This window comes from Hippocampus zosterae, chromosome 14 (genome assembly GCF_025434085.1).
Source record: "Hippocampus zosterae strain Florida chromosome 14, ASM2543408v3, whole genome shotgun sequence".
Lineage (NCBI taxonomy): Eukaryota > Metazoa > Chordata > Actinopteri > Syngnathiformes > Syngnathidae > Hippocampus > Hippocampus zosterae.
Genome location: NC_067464.1, coordinates 4,585,296 through 4,606,742, shown reverse-complemented (window position 1 = coordinate 4,606,742; position 21,447 = coordinate 4,585,296). Strand labels below are relative to the sequence as shown.

Here is a 21,447-nt window from a genome sequence, read left to right as displayed (position 1 = left end):
GAGTTTCCGAACTGTTCAAGTGAACCAAGCGTGCTGGGAGGATTCTTTCTGAACACGCACGAAGATGACCTTAACTAAAAATAGCATCGTCTTTGACTCCATTGGACTTGATTGTCATTATCGGCTTGACTAATGTATCACGCCGTGCTTTGTTCCTCTTCCGCGGCTATTCTTCCTCTAGATGACGGCTGACTTAATTGAACGCGCCAGTTGTCTCCGTTTAATTTCAAGGGCTCGCTAATGTCATTAATAATGTATGGATGTTTGAATTAGAATCCGTCCCGGGTCTCGCTGTTCTGTAAATGGTATTGATCGTCCCTTAATAAAGTTTTTAATACCATTGATGTGTGTGTGTGTGTGTGTTGGTGCGTGTGAGGCAAATATGAGCCTTCCAATCAAGCCCAAGTCATTAGAAAAGAATAGCGCTGAGCCAACAAACAGCCTGTGGCATGTTTGCATTAGGGACCTTTACTTTCCCTAATGTTGTTTATATTTAATACAGAGCAGCTGCAAGATTGATAAGGCTCCATAAATGTGTCCCACTTTGTGCCATTGTGCTGTTTTGGTATCAAACAGCCTAGTGAGTTGCCTTTTTTTTTTCTTCTTTGGAATGTGGGGCAGGTATGATGGAGTCCTGGAAATTCTGCCTTGTAACAAGCAATAAAAGAGACAAAGCAATTATGTCGTCGTTATTATGCTAAGGGGGAAACCATACGGCCTTGAACGCAATCAGAAAAGGGAAAGAACTATGGGGGGGTCAGGTGCATTTGCTTCTATGCATATGGAGACAAATTTTATCCAAGGGGAGACTGAGGGCACAAAACATGTGCATTACAAAAGGGACCCCGGTATGCTCGGAACACCACTTGAAAAGGTCTGGGAAGGAGATCCTGATGAGTGAGAAACCCCAAAGTGTCATATCTGGCCACGTATCCTCGGTTTTACAAGGATGAATATCCTCAACCGATGAGCGACCTGCAGTTGTTTATGTCAGGCAAGTGGAATTGAATCGATATAGAAGCAGCATTACTGACTTTTTCAATAGAAATGCATCGAATAGACCTCTCAGGAGCCCAATATGGTCTCCAAGGTAAGAAAACATTTGATCCAGGACGAGACTTTGGTGTAGCAGGAAATCAGAGTGCTGCAGTAAAGTGGAGACTGTGGAATATAATACTGCAAAAGGTTTCATTATGCTTGGAGCCAAAGCCGAAGCAAGAAAGCAGAGACGGTGCCGTTCTAATGCACAGCAACCGTTGAAGCCACAATTAAAATGTCCATCCATCCATCCATCCATCTTCTACCGCTTATCCGGGGCCGGGTCGCGGGGGCAACAGCTTTAGCAGGGAAGCCCAGACTTCCCTCTCCCTAGCTACTTCTAGCAGCTCTCCCCGGGGGATCCCGAGTCGTTCCCAGGCCAGCTGGGTGACATAGTCTCTCCAGCGTGTCCTGGGTCTTCCTCCTCCCGGTGGGACATGCCCGGAACACCTCACCAGGGAGGCGTTCAGGAGGCATCCGAATCAGATGCCCAAGCCACCTCATCTGGCTCCTCTCGATGTGGAGGAGAAGCGGCTCGACTCGGAGCCCCTCCCGGATGACCGAGCTTCTCACCTTATCTCTAAGGGAGAGCCCGGACACCCTGCGGAGAAAACTCATTTCGGCCGTTTGTATCCGGGATCTCGTTCTTTCGGTCACGACCCATAGCTCGTGACTATGGTCACAATTAAAATGTATTTTTGCTATTTCTCGTCGTGTATCCTGATGCTGGATATTCTTGACTAATGAGCGACCACAAGTGGTTTGCGTCACCCATATGGTATCTACTCAGGACGACCAGGTTTTTATAAATATTGGCCAGTTATGTAAAGCGATAAGAAGACGCATTTTAACCGAGCGGAGAGCGAGGGCGGAGACCGCAACGTTTCATGTGCCGCCACAGGATAAGCGAAACGTTTTTCCTGGAAATACAAAACCCGGGAGAGGCATGTGAAGTCTTAAAAGATCGGCTTGGTGATAGTGAAGGATTAGCGCTTGACGCTATGTGGCACCATAGGACAAACATGCAAACATCAAACACAGGCCTGCACACACAGCAAATCAAAACAAGTGCACATTCTACCATTAGCGCAGCCAAAATGGGGGTGGACGAAAAACGCTGCATACCAAGCAGGCGGGAACAGATGGCAACCTCAGGGCTTAACACACCCCGAGGACCTGTTTGGATGTGCGGGTTTATTTGCGTGTGTGTGGCAAAACCTGCAGAATGATCAAGTGCAATTTTGCTTGGGGGGGGCGGGGCGCTAGGTGAAGAAAAAAAACCACTTATCATATTTAACATACACTCCTCAGGCTCCCTGGGAAGGTCTGTTTGGGGGGGGTGCTTGAGTGGAGGGCCTGTTAGAAAGTCGAATCTTAGAGTCGGGAGGAGCAGAGTCATTTTCGTGCTATCAAATCTATCCGCTCTGGTGCGTTCTGGAGGGTTGCATACAACTTCACTCACCCAGTCGACATGTGCTTTGGGAATTTTCATTCGCAAGGTTAAAGCAAAAAAAAAAAAAAAAAAAAAAAGTCCTAACAAGGACTTGCATCTCGAATAGCTCGAATAGCCCCCCACAATCTATAACTACATCGGTCCACTCAATCAACCAAACGCGTTGACCGCTTCCACCCCGAGTTGCCCAAAACGCCTCCTCTAGGCGTCACAGACCTTTTCTTCATTCAATCAATTGGCAAAAAAAAAACGCTCCCAGTCAGTGTTTACGCCGCATATTAATCGTCTCTTTTCTCCCACCGACAGATGCTCCTCTCCGCTCTGACGCAAGGCGTTTATCCGCGCGAGCGTGAAGCGTGTTTCTGCGCACATGTCGGGGCTGAACTGAACATCCTCTGTCTCAAAGGAATCCTACTGATCCTATTTGCGGAGGAGGCGAAGTAAAACTTTTATCAGGTGCGAGCAGGATCGACCCGCTGTGAGCTGAAGTGAGCCGCTGGCCATGTTTTTTTTTTTTTTGCATTCGGATGAGGTTTGTTTAAGCAGCTCAACTGAATAAATATGTGACATCAGCAGCTCGGCGTCCAGTGAGATGCATGACAAAATATAAATGCAGCCGACAAAAATAAACCTACATTCAACAAATAGATAATCATGTGATGGATCATGGCCAGGACTGAATTTAGATTTACTGCGTTAGTATTGACGAACACTTCGATGGCATATTAAAAAAAAAAACAACAACAAAAAACAAAACAACATATGGCATAATGGCACATATAAACAAATATTTAGAGACATAACTTAGACGAGTTATTATACTCATATATGCCGGATGTCCCAATCACTATTTTTTATCCCCCCCATGACATCCGATTGTGATTTGATGATTTTTTTTTGTTGTTGTTTAAACCACGTAAAACATTTAAATCCTTTTTTGGAAGGGGGGGGGGCGGGAGGAGTACATCGGTTTATCAGATTTCGTAGTAATTAGCATTAGTTGTGTTAAATGCAGCTTTATCCTTTCTGGCACTCAAAATGCTCAATTGCACATACTGCAAGTTGCCGTTGTGTACTTTCTCAATTACGTGATTGGGATCCGGACAACGCCACATATAATAACTTTAAATTAAATATAGTCAGGGGCGGCCCGGTAGTCCAGTGGTTAGCACGTCGGCTTCACAGTGCAGAGGTACCGGGTTCGATTCCAGCTCCGGCCTCCCTGTGTGGAGTTTGCATGTTCTCCCCGGGCCTGCGTGGGTTTTCTCCGGGTGCTCCGGTTTCCTCCCACATTCCAAAAAAACATGGGTGGCAGGCTGATTGAACACTCTAAATTGTCCCTAGGTGTGAGTGTGAGCGTGGATGGTTGTTCGTCTATGTGTGCCCTGCGATTGGCTGGCAACCGATTCAGGGTGTCCCCAGCCTACTGCCCGGAGACAGCTGGGATGGGCTCCAGCACCCCCCGCGACCCTAGTGAGGATCAAGCGGTACGGAAGATGAATGAATGAATGAATGAATGAATGAATAAATATAGTCATGTTTGTTGGCTACCCGCCCATATCCTCTCCCTTGCTCTATTATGGTGCACCTGGAGAATGGGATGTGCTGGCACCCTGTTGGTTTCTAGGCTGTGTGTCGTGTATTAATGTATGCTTGTTTGCTTAGGCTTTTTTTTCCCCCCCTTCCACAAATCCATACTGCAGTTTCCATACAAGATCTCAGTCTTGGGGTTGTTGGTTTTTTACCCATCGCGCCCCTTCGTTATGTTTTTGTTTTCATCTGTAAAAAGGGGGCGCTGTAAAAAGCAACACGGCAGATATTCTGCATTCGCCTGTTGGTCAATGTTTTTCTAAATCGTTTGGACGGGTAACGTAAACGGGTATTGTTTTTCACTTCGAATAACAATTACCAGTCCTGCATTTTGACAAATAATGTATTCAAATAGAATTTATGATATTTCTCTTGTATCGGATCACATTAGATTGTCCAGGGTGTACTTGATTTTGGGACCGACGAGTGTATGTACATAATCTGATTGCCTTTCAGAGTTTGACATACAGAATAGTGATTCTGATACACTGCTCAAATGCTCACACAGGCTGGCTACATGAGAAGCTCGTTGTTGACAAGGGCTCATTGGAACTTGAGGTGTATGAGGTCACATGATAATTACCTCACCCTGACGTCCTTGATCTCACGCTGTTCTCCCCCCAGCTCCCTCCCCCTAACTCACAAATGACCTTGGCTGCTGACAGTCGGGCAGATAAATCCACTTTGGGTTCTCTGTGTAGGTGTCACAGAACGGATGAAAGACGGATGAGAAGATCATGCACATACGGTGGACGTCGGGATCAGCAGAGTGGGAAACGTAAAATGTAGGAAATGTAGAGTGTGAGAACTGGAAATTTTTAAAACGCCGAATTATAGTCCCAAATCTAATAAGAATTGGTCAAAACAGTGCAAAAAAGGGGACATTTTACGCGTTTACGTTCCTTACCGAAATGTGCTCACTGTCATTCGATGGTCAAATCAATACAAACATCTCATTAACCACTTCTGTCGCTTTTCTCTGAGATCCTTTGCCCCAATTACCTCGAGCAGCACCAACCCCCGCCTGCCCGCCTCTGATGGAGCAACTTCATCAGCAGTTTCAGGAAAAACACACTTCAACTCCCCGGGATTGACAAGGAAGGACGGCAGCAAGCCCGTATTTGCATTTCAGTCAACAGTCGAGTCACTCATGAGTTTGAGTGACCTTGTAAAGACAGTAATCCCTCGCTTCACAATGAATAAATACATAAACAATGACAACTCGCCACTTTAAAGCGATTCAAAGGCAAGGGAGGAAAGGGGGTGTGGTGGGGTTGCGGTGAATCACAAATAATTGCATTTTTGTGTGGTCGCTATTGCAGTAACATGGCAGCATTTGTAGAGTTTAATGGCTTCATACTGGTTAGCCGTTTACTGGACTCCCTGTATAATGAGCCCTGCAAATATTTATTGTTTAAACCGTAACAATATCACCAGCTACAGGAAACTTTAATAAAGCGGTCTTTTGACTTGCGAGTGAACCAAGTTTCTCCGATTGCTTTTTTTTGTCTTCAGCTGCGGGCAAAACATTCATCTTCCGAGCCGCTTGATCCTCACTAGGGTCGCGGGGGGTGCTGGAGCCTATCCCAGCTGTCTCCGGGCAGTAGGCGGGGGACACCCTGAATCGGTTGCCAGCCAATCGCAGGGCACACATAGACGAACAACCATCCACGCGCACACTCACACCTAGGGACAATTTAGAGTGTTCAATCAGCCTGCCATGCATATTTTTTGGAATGTGGGAGGAAACCGGAGCACCCGGAGAAAACCCACGCAGGCCCGGGGAGAACATGCAAACTCCACACAGGGAGGCCGGAGCTGGAATCGAACCCGGTACCTCTGCACTGTGAAGCCGACGTGCTAACCACTGGACTACCGGGCTGCCCCGCGGGCAAAACATTTTGTTACAAATGCCCCAAACTTCACTAAACGTAGCAGTTAAGCGTGTAGCGAAGTGCCAGGAAAAAATTACTATCAAACTAAACATAAAACGGAGAATTAAATGTTGATCAAAACACAAACTCTTATAGGAGCGGCTGCTAGCTTAACGCTAGCACGAGGCAAATCACCACAGATGAGTGAATTAAGCTAGCAATGATGTTGTGCTTCTCATAAACCTATAAAAACCAAAAAATCAGCGACCAATGTACATGTTTACTGTTTTTGTCTTTATGTCTTTGTTTTTGTATGTCCAGTATTTTTCTCTGTTAACACTACTTCATATGCAGCAAAGTGCTCTCTCTCTCTCACACACAAATAATTCGGCTTGCGCAAATGACAGCAACAAATATTTTTGTTTCGAAAGAAATCACCCCTTGTTTTAATTTTTCAAGTAGAAACAGATTGACTTCAAGTCACGTAGTTAGTTCAAAGTCAAGTCAAATCTCTTGAAAAGTCAGTCAAGTCAGCCCGATCATAAGTTTTCAGCCAGGCAAATTGAAAGCCATGAAATTGGTGACTCGGACTTGAATCCGCCACCTCTGACTACGACGACACAGAACACACACGCGCTTGACCAAAGAGCAGGCATTTCAAAACAGGAAAATAGAAGAGCTCAGGTTGGCCACCTGATGTTGTATACAGAAATCGTCTCAAATCGTTGGTAATTTATACGCACGTTACTATCAGCAGACGGGAGGGCCCCCACCTCACTTGGTAAAGACAAAAGGCGGTGGCAAGTGGGAACCATTTGCAATTTGAAGCGTCAATAAAAATGCTAATAGCGGGGCAGGCATTTATCAGCCGCTGACAATGAAAGTGTCATGGCGGCGCCCACGGACAGATGGAGCGAACGGAGAAGTCTTTATCTCCACAAGAGTGGAAATGACTCGTGCTTTTTATTTCCAGAGGATATTGGACATTTCTCACCATGGCAGCGACACACCAGAACATACTGTACAGACCGTGTGTGGCGAAAAACACAACGACAATCATTCATTCATTCTGCACAAATATTTTGGTCTCTGACAGTGTAGCCGCCGTTAGCCTCCAGCTAGCATCCCCGCGCAGCCGATGTGTTTGTGAAAAGACAATTAATCGGTATTGATGAGCAGGAAGTGAAGAGATAGGTGTTGCTTTTTTTTCGGACAAGCCCAATCACCCCCAATCTTTCAACAACAACAACAAAAGTGTTTTGAACACAAATGTACTAAAAACGGTCCTATTCCGGCGTTCTCGTAGCTAATCCATGACTACTTAGCTACGTCGTAGAAAGCAGCTGGGTGAGCTCAGCAGGACGCGGAGGAAGACACATTGGCAAGCGTGCGGCGCGAGCGAGAGGCGCTTTTTCTTTTTCCCTGACTTGGTGTTTCCACGCTCGCTGACTGTGCCTGCCAGCCGAGTAAGTGCACAGGTAAGCGTCCATCTTATTGCCGCAGACTGTGATGGAAGAGGTTCCAGATCGACTCTGGCGTGCCGCTCATCGATTGGCCTTTTCTAGCCGCCGCAGCCGCCTCGCACTCCGAGTTCAACTTCAGCGGCGAGACGATCCTACGTTGTTGTGGTTTTCCCCACATTTTTTTTCAGGTGACCTTTTGCGATTTATGGTGGTGAAATGTCACCTGTACAAACATTCCAAAAGAGCGGCAGTTTTCCTTTGAGACGGATTTGGAGGACCATTGAGAGGAGTTTTCAGGATTAAACATAATCTCTTCATTTCCAACATTGTCCCGTCTGTCTCACATCTTTCTCGTCCTTTCCTTCCTTCCTTCCCGCCGCCTGCGTGAGAGTTGGCTTATTTGTGCGAATAATCTGGTGTGTTGTCATGCAACTTGACATTAAGGCTGCACTGAAGATTTTTCATACAAGTTGCGTTCAACATAAATAGAAAGAGAATACAAACATTTGCAAATTATTCCCAAGCTAGTGAATGTTCAATTTTATTCTTTTGAGCAAATAATCAGGATCTTAGAATTTTGTGGCTGCAACACATTCCAAAAAAAGCAAGCACAGGTGCCCCCCCCCCAAAAGACTGAGAAAGTTGAAGAATGCTCATCAAACACCTGCTAAGAGAGCTGAACTGGCGAACTGGGAGCAGGCGGGTGCTATGATCGGGTATCAAATAAGCTTCCCTGAATTGCTCAGTTGCTACAGTGCGTCATGTTACGATAAAATTATTCATTCATTCATTCATTCATCTTCCTAACCGCTTGATCCTCACTAGGGACGCGGGGGGTGCTGGAGCCTATCCCAGCTGTCTCCGGGCAGTGTACGGGGGACACCCTGAATCGGTTGCCAGCCAATCGCAGGGCACACAGAGAAGAACAACCATCCACGCTCACACTCACACCTCGGGACAATTTAGAGTGTTCAACCATATGCCTGCCACGCATATTTTTGGAATGTGGGAGGAAACCGGAGCACCCGGAGAAAACCCACGCAGAACATGCAAACTCCACACAGGGAGGCCGGAGCTGGAATCGAACCCAGTACCTCTGCACTGTGAAGCCGATGTGCTAATCACTGGACTACCGGGCCGCCGACGATAAAATTATGCTACGTTATTTTCCAATGCGCTGCCACGTGCCATGAATAAGTTCACCGTGTTCCATTATGATACGATACAATGCTACATGTTAAATTCTTATTTTATTCTCAACTTTCCTTTCTAACGTGAAGACGCATTACGCAATGCCACGCGGGCAAACTTTGGGGTGCATTCTCAATTTTGCATTTTCAGACAGTTTTGTGACCGTTCGGGCAACGCTTGAATGCCTCTCCGTCCGCGGCACATTTGAGCAGAGCCATCTTGCCATCGTACTCTTATTATTATTTTTGCGCATGTCTTTACATTGAGCGAGTGGAACGTCATGTGCAGTGAGTGCATTTTCCTCCCTTCGGTTAGAGTGACGCAGCAGCGTGCGAGTGAATGATGACTCGGTTTATGTGGATTTGATTGCAGCCCAGAAAGCAAGCCGCGTTCGCATTTTACTCCCTCTGAAATCATTTCCCCCCCGTCTCAGTATTCCTCTCGCTTTCTTAATTATTCCCCCATTCCCAATTCCAACAAACGCATTTATGAGTTTGTTTCTCCTTGTACCCGCCCCCCCCTCCCTCCTCCACCCAGCATTTTCTCAGCCTGTCTCTCTCTGATGTCCCATGAAACCTCGCAGCAGCTGTGCACTTTTTTCCAACTCGCGCACCCACTTCACGCAGCGAGATCCAGACATGTGAGCACGCACACATGAATCTGATTATTCCATGTGGCCTACCTGGGAATGATGTGGAAATCCAATTATTTGTTTAAAAGGGAACTCCCAGTCCCTGAGTACGTGACAGCAGACGTTTATGAAACCAAATTAATTATCTGTGCCAGTTCCCAGAGGACAGGGCATGAAAAAAAAAAAAAAAAAGAAAAAAAAAATTCCCCATCGCAGATTTGCACAGGAGATTGGAACATCGGTCCCGTGTGACCCGTCATCCTCATTTGTGTGAGCATGTGTATGAGCGTGTGTGTCTTTGCACTCGCACAAGGTAATATCTTGACACTTACTCTTATATACTGTGTATTCAGACTTCAGGTCAATTCCATTTTTCCCCCATGAGATGAGATGAGGAGATGAGATGAGGAGATGAGATGAGGAGATGAGATGAGATGAGATGAGATGAGATGAGATATGAGATATGAGATATGAGATATGAGATATGAGATATGAGATATGAGATATGAGATATGAGATATGAGATATGAGATATGAGATATGAGATGAGATATGAGATATGAGATATGAGATATGAGAGATGAGATATGAGATGAGATATGAGATGAGATATGAGATGAGATATGAGATGAGATATGAGATGAGATATGAGATGAGATATGAGATGAGATTATTATTATTATTATTATTATTATTATTATTTATTCATCCCACACTGGGGAAATTTACAGCCTCCAGCAGCAAGAATGTATGTAGAAAGAAGAAAGAGGAAAAAAAAACAACAAACATCTTTCAATTAAATGCAATATGAACACAAATGGATAAATCGCAGTACTATTTACAATTTTCCTTCACATCATTTAATTATTATTACTATTATGATTGTTATTTTTTATTCAGGTATCCTATTTAGTTTTTTCATTCAATGTGAACAACATAACTTCGTTTTTTTTTTTAATCCACCAGCATCCATTTGGAGGAGACCATTTAACCTTTTGCTGGATTATTAATGTTTTAATCTACTTTTCAGTTCTGGTCATTAGCATGTCATTTGTTAAATTTGCCAAATGTGACCATAGTAGGGACAAATGGTACAGTTTGATGTCAACAGTATGTTTTTTCCCATTGTCAAAAAAAACAAACAAACAAAAAAAATCACCACCCTTGAAGTCGTAATTACATTTGCATTAACGCAGCTAAAAGGTTAAAAAAAAATGAAGGGAGGTCGACACAAATGGGCCCTCATCGAGCCGAGAGGGTGACGGGTGAATATTAAAGTGTCAGCCCGTTCTCGGGAAACTAAGGTTCACTTCTGTCAAGATTGAAAATCTCAACAGGACATCATCCACTCCTCCTACTGAGCCGGAAATAGTCCAGCCTCCCATTCGGTGGCGTCTCAACGATGTTAAGTACAAAGAGGATTGATGCTGGCGGAGGCCTACAAGGTGGGTGGCTGCGGGGAGGTGGGGGAGAGGTTAGCGGAGTGGGTGTTTCCAGTGATTCATAAAAGCCGGTCCCGCTTTCCGTGATATGTCTCTAGATGTCAAGAGCATCTTTCGACGCCCGTGTTGGGGACTTCAAAAAGTTATTGATTTGGCTCGAAATGCTAGCTTGGAGGAGGTGTTGGCATACCTGGTCCACAACGTTGTTTCACAACTCCTACCGACACTTTTTTTTCTTAACAAAGACGTGATTATTACCGATTTGTTTTACTGTTTATTGCATATGTTAAATTGCTCCACGTACAGCACTTTGTACACAGCGATGGCTGTTTGAAAGTGCTCTAGAAATACTTGACTTGACTCTGTATCAAACCTGCATTGGTCTTAGAGTCCTGACACAGTTTTGGCTCGTCAGAGTCTTGGTCTTAACTCCTCACAGTATTACTTTCAACTCTATCAGCTCGGTCTTGACTCTGTCTCAAGCTGTCAAAAGTCTTGGTCTTGACTTAGCCGCAGTTCTCCAGCAAGTTTTGCTCAAAATAATGGATGTGGCCTTGACAAAAATCACAACCTTGTTCGTCATCAGGTGTTTCCTCACCCTCTGATGGCATTTCTTTGGTCCCCTCTTTTCAAGGTCTTTCATCCAGCATGCCAGATAACAAATAGTCCAGTCAAGTGGAGAGGTGTCGGGCTGCCGGGATCACAGTTTATGGATGCGCAAGCTCAGCCAGTGAGAGAAAGGTAATTTCACGCTCGGCAGAACAGACTCCGGTTCCAACGTTGTCCCCGTGATTAATTAGGCTTTTTAACAGGAACAAACCTGGAGCCAGGTGAAGATGTTAATTTTCTCACTCTTATGCAGACAATATAGTCACAGGGCTGTTGAACACACATGCACACGCACGCGCTTCTCACACGCACTACAAAGCTATCCGTAATTGAGCACGTCTCTGCAGTGCTGGCGACAAGAAAGACTGCAAAAAGTTCAAAGATGACTTTGTGCCTCTTTCTGGGAGGTGGTCTTTTTAAACAAGTCAAGGTGGAATTAAGGCGTTTATTCGACATCTTTTCAAGGTGTCATTCAAGTGATCAATTCAAGAGCAATTTTCTTTTTTTTCCCCCCGGGAGGACCATAGACTGCATTATACAAATACAATGGAAGCTCTCAAGTCCCATTCTCTTGTGTAACGTGTGTGCCACAAGCAATGGATCGTAATGTGAGCGTATTGTCCGTCCCATGACGTCCCATCGGAGATCAAATCTATTGCAAAAGTACCTCAACGTATGGCAATGTGGTGTATCGTAAGGTATTATAAGGTATTATTGCGCTATGCGAGTTAGCGTAACAAAACATTGGAGATCGTATATATTGAAAGAGTGCCTCAACGTATGGCAATATAGCGTATCGTATCATATCGTAAGGTATTATAAGGTCTTGTTGCGCTATTCTCAGAATCAGAATCAGCCTTTATTGTCATTGTATTGCTTACGACGAAAATTGGCTGCCACTCCTTAGTGCATTTTGTAAAGAAAAGAAAATAGAATAAAATAACGGTTTAATAAATACAAAACTCTTGTTGCGCAACGTAAGCTAGCATAAAAAACGTAATGTAGGAGATCGTGTTTATCGCAGGAGTACCCCAACGTTTGGCAATGTAGTGTATCGTAAGGTATTAGAAGGTACTGTTGCGCTACGCAAGTTAGCGTAACAAAACGTAACATAGGAGATCGTATTTATTGAAAGAGTGCCTCAACGTAAGGCAATATAGCGTATCGTATAATATCGTAAGGTATTATAAGGTCTTGTTGCGCTATTCTCAGAATCAGACTCGCCTTTATTGTCATTGTATTGCATACAACGAAAATTGGGTGCCACTCCTTAGTGCATTTTGTAAAGAAAATAGAATAAAATAAAATAACGGTTTAATAAATACAAAACTCTTTTTGCGCAACGTAAGTTAGCATAAAAAACGTAATGTAGGAGATCGTATTTATCGCAGGAGTACCCCAACGTTTGGCAATGTAGTGTATCGTAAGGTGTTAGAAGGTACTGTTGCGCTACGCAAGTTAGCATTATAAGGTAATATTGCGCTACGCAAGTTAGCGTAACAAAATGTAACATAGGAGATCGTATTTATTGAAAAAGTGCCTCAACGTAAGGCAATATAGCGTATCGTATCATTTCGTAAGGCATTATAAGGTCTTGTTGCGCTATTCTCAGAATCAGAATCGCTTTTATTGTCATTGTATTGCATACAACGAAAATTGGGTGCCACTCCTTAGTGCATTTTGTAAAGAAAATAGAATAAAATAAAATAACGGTTTAATAAATACAAAACTCTTTTTGCGCAACGTAAGTTAGCATAAAAAACGTAATGTAGGAGATCGTATTTATCGCAGGAGTACCCCAACGTTTGGCAATGTAGTGTATCGTAAGGTGTTAGAAGGTACTGTTGCGCTACGCAAGTTAGCATTATAAGGTAATATTGCGCTATGCAAGTTAGCATTATAAGGTAATATTGCGCTACGCAAGTTAGCGTAACAAAACGTAAGATAGGAGATCGTATTTATTGAAAGAGTGCCTCAACGGAAGGCAATATAGCGTATCGTATCATATCGTAAGGTATTATAAGGTCTTGTTGCGCTATTCTCAGAATCAGAATCAGCCTTTATTGTCATTGTATTGCATACGACGAAAATTGGGTGCCACTCCTTAGCGTATCGTATCGTAAGGTAGTATAAGGTATTGTTGCGCTGCTGTTGCGCAACATAAATAAGCATACAAAACGTAGTGTAGGAGATCGTAAGCAAAAGTACTTCAACACATGGCACTGTAATGTATCGTAAGGTATTATTAAGGTATCGTCACGCTATGTAAGTTAACAAAACAAAAACGTTACGTGGCATATTGTAAGGTAGCATATCATAAAGTAAAACAAGGTACTGTATGGTAATGTATCATAACGTAATGCAATGCAGTGTACCATATTATATCAAATCGGGATGTATTCGATCCTGTCGTCTCGCACGGGACGAACTCTGTGCTTTTTGTCTGGCTTTTGTGAGCTGAGCAAGAAGGAAAAGAAGACATGCGGAAAAGTTTGTGAAGCAAGCAATAAAGAAATTCTTTTGGAGATGGTATTACCGTGGAAAGTAAAATGAGAGAGGCACAGAAGCGGAAGGAAGAGGACAGGAGCTGTGGGTTGGGGGTCAACGTTGTATTAGAAAGCAGCTAACCGGATACCACACACGTACACGCACCAACATAGACACCTACACACATCCACACAACAACCTGACTCATCCGCTCGCAATCATTATATAACGCTGACCTATAACCGTCGGGCTTCGTGGATTCTATATGAAACAGATTCGACTGTAAGGTATAGCTTGATGGATTCTTCGGCTACTTTTTTTGCCCAGCTCGTAACTAGGCTTGACGTTAGTAGCATGACGTGAAACAGAGCGGCGATGTGGCTAGCACATGGAGCTCATGGCAAAAAACAAAATGTTTTGTTCAGTTCGGGGTTACAATGGTTCTGGATTTGTCTTTATAGCTCGTTTTGAATTTATGAGTATTCCGAATGGGCTGGCTAGTGATTTTAATTGCATTTTTATGAATATCAGTTTAAAATAAATAACATTTTTCTGGAGTTCAACATAAAAAAATAATAATAAACTATGAATCCCCAGCGTCTGTTGGATGATCAAATTAAAATTAATTTGAAAAGCTCGGGCTTGAAATTAATTGAGATGAAAACAGATGGACATTTTCGCTTTAATGCGAGTCCCTTTTAATTTGTTATATAAGCGTTGAAGCTCGATTCACGGACTCATTGCTTAAAACGCACACTCATTTTAATTTTCCATTCCTGAATGCATTTTTTTTTCAATCTTTGCTTAGTTGCATGAACTTGAAAAACCTCGGTTCAATATCCCGAGAGACAGAATGTTGGATGTCGGGCGTGGTCGAATGTCTTGTTGGCGAGAGGCTACAAGTTACGATAAGATAAGATAAGATAAGATATCCTTTATTCGTCCCACAATGGGGAAATTTAGAGCCTCCAGCAGCAAGAATGTATGTAGAAAGAAGAAAGAAGAAAGAGAAAAAAACAACAAACATCTTTCAATTAAATGCAATATGAACACAAAATGGATAAATTGCAGTACTATTTACAATTTTCCTTCACATCATTTATTCATTCATTCATCTTCCTAACCGCTTGATCCTCAGTAGGGTCGCGGGGGGTGCTGGAGCCTATCCCAGCTGTCTCCGGGCAGTAGGCGGGGGACACCCTGAATCGGTTGCCAGCCAATCGCAGGGCACACAGACACAAACAACCACTCACACCTCGGGACAATTTAGAGTGTTCAATCAGCCTGCCATGCATATTTTTGGAATGTGGGAGGAAACCGGAGCACCCGGAGAAAACCCACGCAGGCCCGGGGAGAACATGCAAACTCCACACAGGGAGGCCGGAGCTGGAATCGAACCCGGTACCTCTGCACTGTGAAGCCCACGTGCTAACCACTGGACTACCGGGCCGCCTGGTCACATCATTTAATTATTATTATTATTATGATTGTTATTTTTTATTCATCAGCCTGACAGCAGTCGGTAGGAACGAGCGTCGGTATCTCTCCTTCTTGCAGCGCGGGTGTAACAGTCTCTGGCTGAAGGAGCTACCAAGTGCTGTCAGGGCGGGCTGGAGGGGGTGGGAGGGACTGGCCATCATAGCTTTTAGCTTAGTTAGCATCCTTCTGTTGCCCACCTCCTCTAGAGTGTCAAGGGAGCAACCCAGGACAGAACTGGCCTTCCTGACCAGTCGCTCCAGTCTCTTTCTGTCCTGGGCTGAGATGCTGCCTGACCAGCAGACAAAGCCATAATGGATGGCCGAGGCCACCACCGAGTTATAGAACGTTCAGTACCGTGCTGAAATTGGAACTGTCCGCCTAACTCCAGAAACTCACTTTGGAATAATCCATCGCACGCTAACGTCTTGAGTTTTCCCACAAGGACCCCGCTGTAAAATGAGCTCCGGGTGGTAAGGTGGCGAGGTGGTGTGGGGTCGGGGGGTGGGGGGGGGGGGGTAGGTGGCATCCTCACAGGGGCTCCCAGGCTTTCTCCCCCGGAACGCTCCACAAAGGTAATCAGACGCAAAACACATCTTCCTTATCTGCGGCCGGCTCCTAACAAGCACATAATTGCTAATATCTTTGCTGAGCCCGAGAAGGAACACCCCAGAGACGAGCCATGTATATACAGCCTGATGGAGTGATAAGGGCGCGTTGCTATAGAAACTAAGATTTCTTCTTAGTCTGGCGGAGTGTGAAATACACACACACACACGCACACAAAAACTACCGGTACTTAAAAAGTTGATTTTCTTTTCTACTCTGGAGTGAAGATGAATGTGGGCAATATAGTTTTGAATCAAAGATGCTTGTTTACATGTTTAATGAGGAGTTTTAACAATCACCTTTCTGCGATTTTTTAATTTATTTTTAATTTTACGACTTGGCCCCGTTTGAACCCGGTTGCCAACTCAAAAAGGAGCAACTACCCGCACATTAAAAAAACAACAACAACAAACAAAACAGTCTCTCAGATGAATAGAGTGGGGTAAGCTTCGGCTAATGGCTGTTTCTTTATAAAGACGGGATATTTGGGACGTGTGATGTGGTATGCATTGGATTGTGAGCTTGTACTTTCCATCGGTAGAGTAAATGGATAGGTTGGACATAGTGCGCCAATGAGCTGCTCCTTTTCCAAGATAGCTGTGGAACATTTGATGTGGTATGCTTTGGGTGATGGATATCTTCGCAACATGATGTGGTATGCTTTGGATCACACGCTGATCCTTTCCAAAGATACGTTGGTCGTAGGGGTGTGGTGTCATTTGGATCATAAACAGATAAATGTTGGATGTATGATGCAGTAGGCTTTGGGTTACGGGGTGTTCCTTTCCATACCTGGATGTATTCGACATACTATGTGATGTGGTATGCTTTGGATAGTGAGCTGTTCTTTTCAAAAGGTGGATTTCGAACATATGAAATGGTATCCTTTTGGATTATGACCTTATCCTTTCCACTCATGGACACATGTTGGATGTGGTATGCTTTGGACAATGAGCTGTTTCACACTACAGTGTTTTTAAAGGTAGCTAAGTAGGTTTATTTGTGTGCTTTAAATGTCTCTTTCGAGGTTTTCCTCTGTGTTTCGCGCACCTCCGACCTCACCCTCGAGATGATTCGAGACAGAAGAGTAGAAGCTCAGTCTGTTTGCTATAGCAATAGTCTCCTCAATCCAATACTAGCACACCGGCGGCCATTTGACTCTTTAAGGCTCGTCTTGATGCTGCCTGCCTGCCTGATGAAAGTTCGGCTGAGTGGCTGCATCACATTTTCGCCGTTTGGGTCACCGTGGAACTTATTTATTTAGACAAATATGCATGTGCAGTATATATTATACTGTATTTTTTTAAAAATCCCCTTCTTGGAATTCATTTCAATCCACTCTTGACTAGGTTGTTAGATTTTTTTTTCCTCGTGCAGAGGGATTTCATTTTAATTGGGGATGACTTCACCTGTTTTTAATTAACACCTGTCAAGGTGCAATAAGACGTCGCGGCAATAGCAAATGCGTGTTTGCAGGGGGTGTGCGAGTTGTCCCCATTGCGACTGGCTCACCTTCCTTCCTGTCAGCTTGAGAACGGCACCGAGGCAGCAGGGAGCAGAAGGAGCGTATATGTGCATGGCTAATGTAATTCCACTTCACCAGATGGCTTGGCTTTTCTGCAAAAGGAAAAAAAAAACAAAACACCTTTATTTTATTTATTTATTTATTTAAAAACTGATTCGCTCTCTCATCCGGTGCTAACACTTGTACTCTCGCTTTCTTCTTCTGCACCATTCTTCAAATCATTTTTCTTCCTCATATACAGGAACTACCGTATATAACTTCTGGCATTTTTCATCTGAGGACACCTTCCAGCCCTTCTTCCTTTTCCGGGCCGATATGTGAGCTTAAGCGACCGCTCGTTATCATCGATCAATGGCTCGCTTTCTGACACAGCATGTGCGCGCACACACACACACACACACACACACACACACACACACACACACACACATACACGCACACACCAGATCCCACTTGTCTTATTTTTTTTGTTTTTTAAATCTGTGAGCCATCTGGATCAATCACATCGACTTTTTGTCGGATGCAAGACTGACATGTTTCCTGCTCTCTGTGGTTAAAAAGAAGTGAGAAGGCGATGGCGGATGCGACCGAGTGCAAGGCTGGAGCAGGTCTAAGCCTCAGAAAGATGGCCGTGAAATGATAAATAGATGCTTCCTTGAGAGACGGCTTTCACCGGGTAGAAAGTCATTAAAAAAAACAACAACAAAAAAAACCCACAGATTAATAATGAAAGCACGGTGGAGTAAAGGTTAGCACGCATGCCTTGCAATTCAGAGGTTCTGGTTTCGAATCTGTTCTGGAGGGCATGTTGTCGCTAATTTTTTGACTTTTTTTTTTTTTAAACCTGGAGGATGCACAGGTAGCTTTTTTGGGTTGGAAAAAAAAGGCATTTTCATCCTAGCCACAACTACAGAAGATAAGGCCGTGCTGATGACTGCGGTAAGCCTATTAGCTCCTCCAACAACTTACCGCAATATTTTTTTTTTTAGCATTTCATCTATTACATTTCGTGGTGACCGCCAACTGCTCGGCGCACGTCGCAGAAACGACGGACTGAAAATGACGAAAATTTCTAGCAATAGGCCGAGCGCGGCCCCTTGTCTCCCGTTTGTATTTTAATGTCGGTCATGATGGTGGCACTTGGAGAGCTGAATTTGTTTGTGTTGTGTGACTGACTTTTATCTTTGTCGGTGTGCTTCCTTCATTGCGGTGCTGTGTTGACAGTTTTTGTTTGTTTTGTTTAGTTTTTTTTTTTAGAATTGCTCAAATTCATTCAATATTGGCGCTGGTATATGTCAGAACCAAATTTGGCCAGAGTACATGACAGCACTTTTATTAATAGAGGCCCCGTGAACAATTTTTCATCGGGAAAGCATTTTTGGGCAGAAAGTGACCAGTCGATTGCCAAGGAATGCATTTCTCAATGCCAAAGAACTTTTAACACAATTGATATTAAAACTTTCAAGCCCCCGCCCATTAAAAAAAAAACTTATTTTGAAGCATAGGAGGACAACTTTGAGCTCAGTGTTATTCTATCGTTAGCTTGTTTGCTGTTGGTGGTTAAGCCGTTTTTTTCAGGAATTTTTTAGGGTGGAAAAGAAAAATCCCTCTTTTTCTTTTATTCCAATGCATTTAAACCCCCCCCCCCTTTTTTTTTTGCTATTCCCAATCAGGCCCATTCTTTATCTCTCGCAAATAATGCCATCTTGTTAGCTCACTGGTGGCTAACGCTAATGCTGCGTTGCCCTGGTTAAAATTTGCTTCCTCGTCTTTTCATTGTGTTCTCCCCGCATATGGAATTGGTTATTCCGGCCTTTTATCTTCCCTTCAGTGACTCTCGGCTTATTAGAAGAACACATCACATCTGGAGGCGTCAGCAAAGGGTCAGCAGTATGAGCTTTGCACAATACAGCCAAAATAAAAAGAAGCTGATTTATTGCTGTAAAGATACTGTTCCAGTAATGATGCGCTCCTCCTCTTTTTTTTACTCTTTGTGTTCCCTTTGGTTGACTCAGAATAAGTTCCCATCACAAGTGAAGTCAGCTAGAAGTATAAACGCTTCATTTTTTAAAAAAATTTACATTCCTTTCAATTTTTAAAAAAAACATTTTCCAACTCAATTTCACGATACGAGCTTTTAGTAATTTCAGAAAGCAACTTTTTTTTAATGTCTTTCCGTTGCTTTTAAATATCCTTAACTGTGTGTGTGAATGCATTTAGATGTTCTCAGTGTACACTTTTTTTAGTTATTTTAATGAGGTACTGTTGTTGTCTTTGCTTTGCCTTGTCTGCGGCTGTTCTAGTCATAGCTGCTTCTTGGTGTGGTGCTTTTGGTTGTGTGAAGCACATTGATTTGAAATGTTCGTATCAATAATTTTGACTTGACTTAACCTAGGAGACCTCCAAGGGTGTCCACAAAAATCATTTGGCATTTATAATCCCGTGAGCCATTTACGTACCACTAGAGGGAGTCTGTGTACCACTACACTGGACATTAGGGATTGCAGTTTCCAAGGTGTGCTCGATTTGCCTACTCCCATGTAGAAGTAGTTCGCAGGAGTGATATATAATACAGAACATCAATATTTACATCTTCATGGTGGCCCCAACTGATTCCCCCCCCCCCCCTTGTCAGGTCTGGCGTTTTGTACTTTAAAGCCAGTTTACCTCAACCGCAAAACAAAAATACATGCACGCTCTCTCCCTCTGTGGGTTTTTCCCTCATGACGTGTGTGAGAATGATTTTTTTCCCCCTCTTCCTCTTTTCCCACTGTGGAATAGTTGCAGGCTATTATTGAAGCAATGCTACTCAGGGGAGGGAGGCATGATGAGCGTTAGATCGGAAAAGAGTCTAGGAACAGATGAGAACGCTCGGCACCCCCCCCCACCCTCCCCCCGCCCCCACACCCACCCACCGTGGGTTGTGCATCTCGATTCAAACCACCATCGGCGTACCAGCAGCCATTAGAATACCTTTTGCGAATACAGTTGAGACAAGGTGCCTTTGAGGCAGCTCTACTTCACCCACAAAAAAAAAAGATAGAAGAAAAAAAAATAGCCATTCAACAAAGTGAACAGAACCTTGTCCAACATACTCATTTATTGGTTGTTGGCTTTGTCACGCAAAGACTGAAGACTTGCACTAATATCTAACACGTTTGAGAGGACGAGCGTCATGATTCTGTTTTTGTTTTACATTAGAATTGGTTTCATTTCATGGTTGATTGTCATGGTTCTGTTGTGTGTGACCAACAGGTGGCGTTGTAGGGCTTCTCCTCCGGCGTCGCACCTGTTGGTCATCATGTCACAAGCGCTCTTTTTTTTTTTGCTTCCAAGTTAATGCAAAAAAATAAAAATATGATCGTATCTCTCAAACAACACATAATTCGGGTCACTCGTGTCTCAAGGCACCATAGCATTTGCCTTTTAATTATTTTGACGTTATCCATGTAAAATGACAACTATGACTCAATGAAGGCGTTGCAAACTACAGTGGGACAATAAAGTATCCTTTGGACCATTCTATGCAGATTTCCAAGTCCAGAAGAGCGATGGCTTTGCTTTGCTATGTAATCCAGATGAATGGACAATCCACACTTTGCAGCCCAAACTTTTTCATCTTGTCACACTTTGTCACTTTCATTTGTTTGCTGTGAGCAATGAACACACATTTGTATAAACAGCTGGGAAAATGTGCTCTCACTCTCTGTAGGCTATGAACTGTAGAGGGTATAATTCATCATGAACATGACAAATTACTTCGGGTGCTGTTGAGGACTCGAGTGGTCGGCTGCTTGTGCGTGTGCATGCGTGTGTGTGTGTGCGTGTGTGTGACTTTGCCTACTTTAGGGGACATGTTTTGCACGAAAGAATGATTAAATGGGGGCAAATGGTGCTGGGGCTAGATTACGAACATATTTTAAATAAAACTAAACATAAAACAAAGAATCACGCGAAACCAAATGACTTTGTCTGACTTCAATTTATTCGCTTAATACTAACATATAACAGTAAAACCAATAGAGGGGCTAAAAAAAAAAGTAGCATTGATATCCAAGT

General features: G+C 43.6%; 1 long non-coding RNA gene across 1 annotated transcript in view; it reads right to left on the bottom strand.

Moving 5' to 3' along the window:
* Nucleotides 1-21,447, bottom strand: part of LOC127614841 (uncharacterized) — a 146,336-nt gene that overhangs the window by 19,203 nt on the left and 105,686 nt on the right. The window contains exon 3 of the long non-coding RNA XR_007966719.1: nucleotides 17,376-17,480. This is a non-coding gene — a long non-coding RNA (uncharacterized LOC127614841). The remainder of the gene's footprint in view (nucleotides 1-17,375; nucleotides 17,481-21,447) is intronic.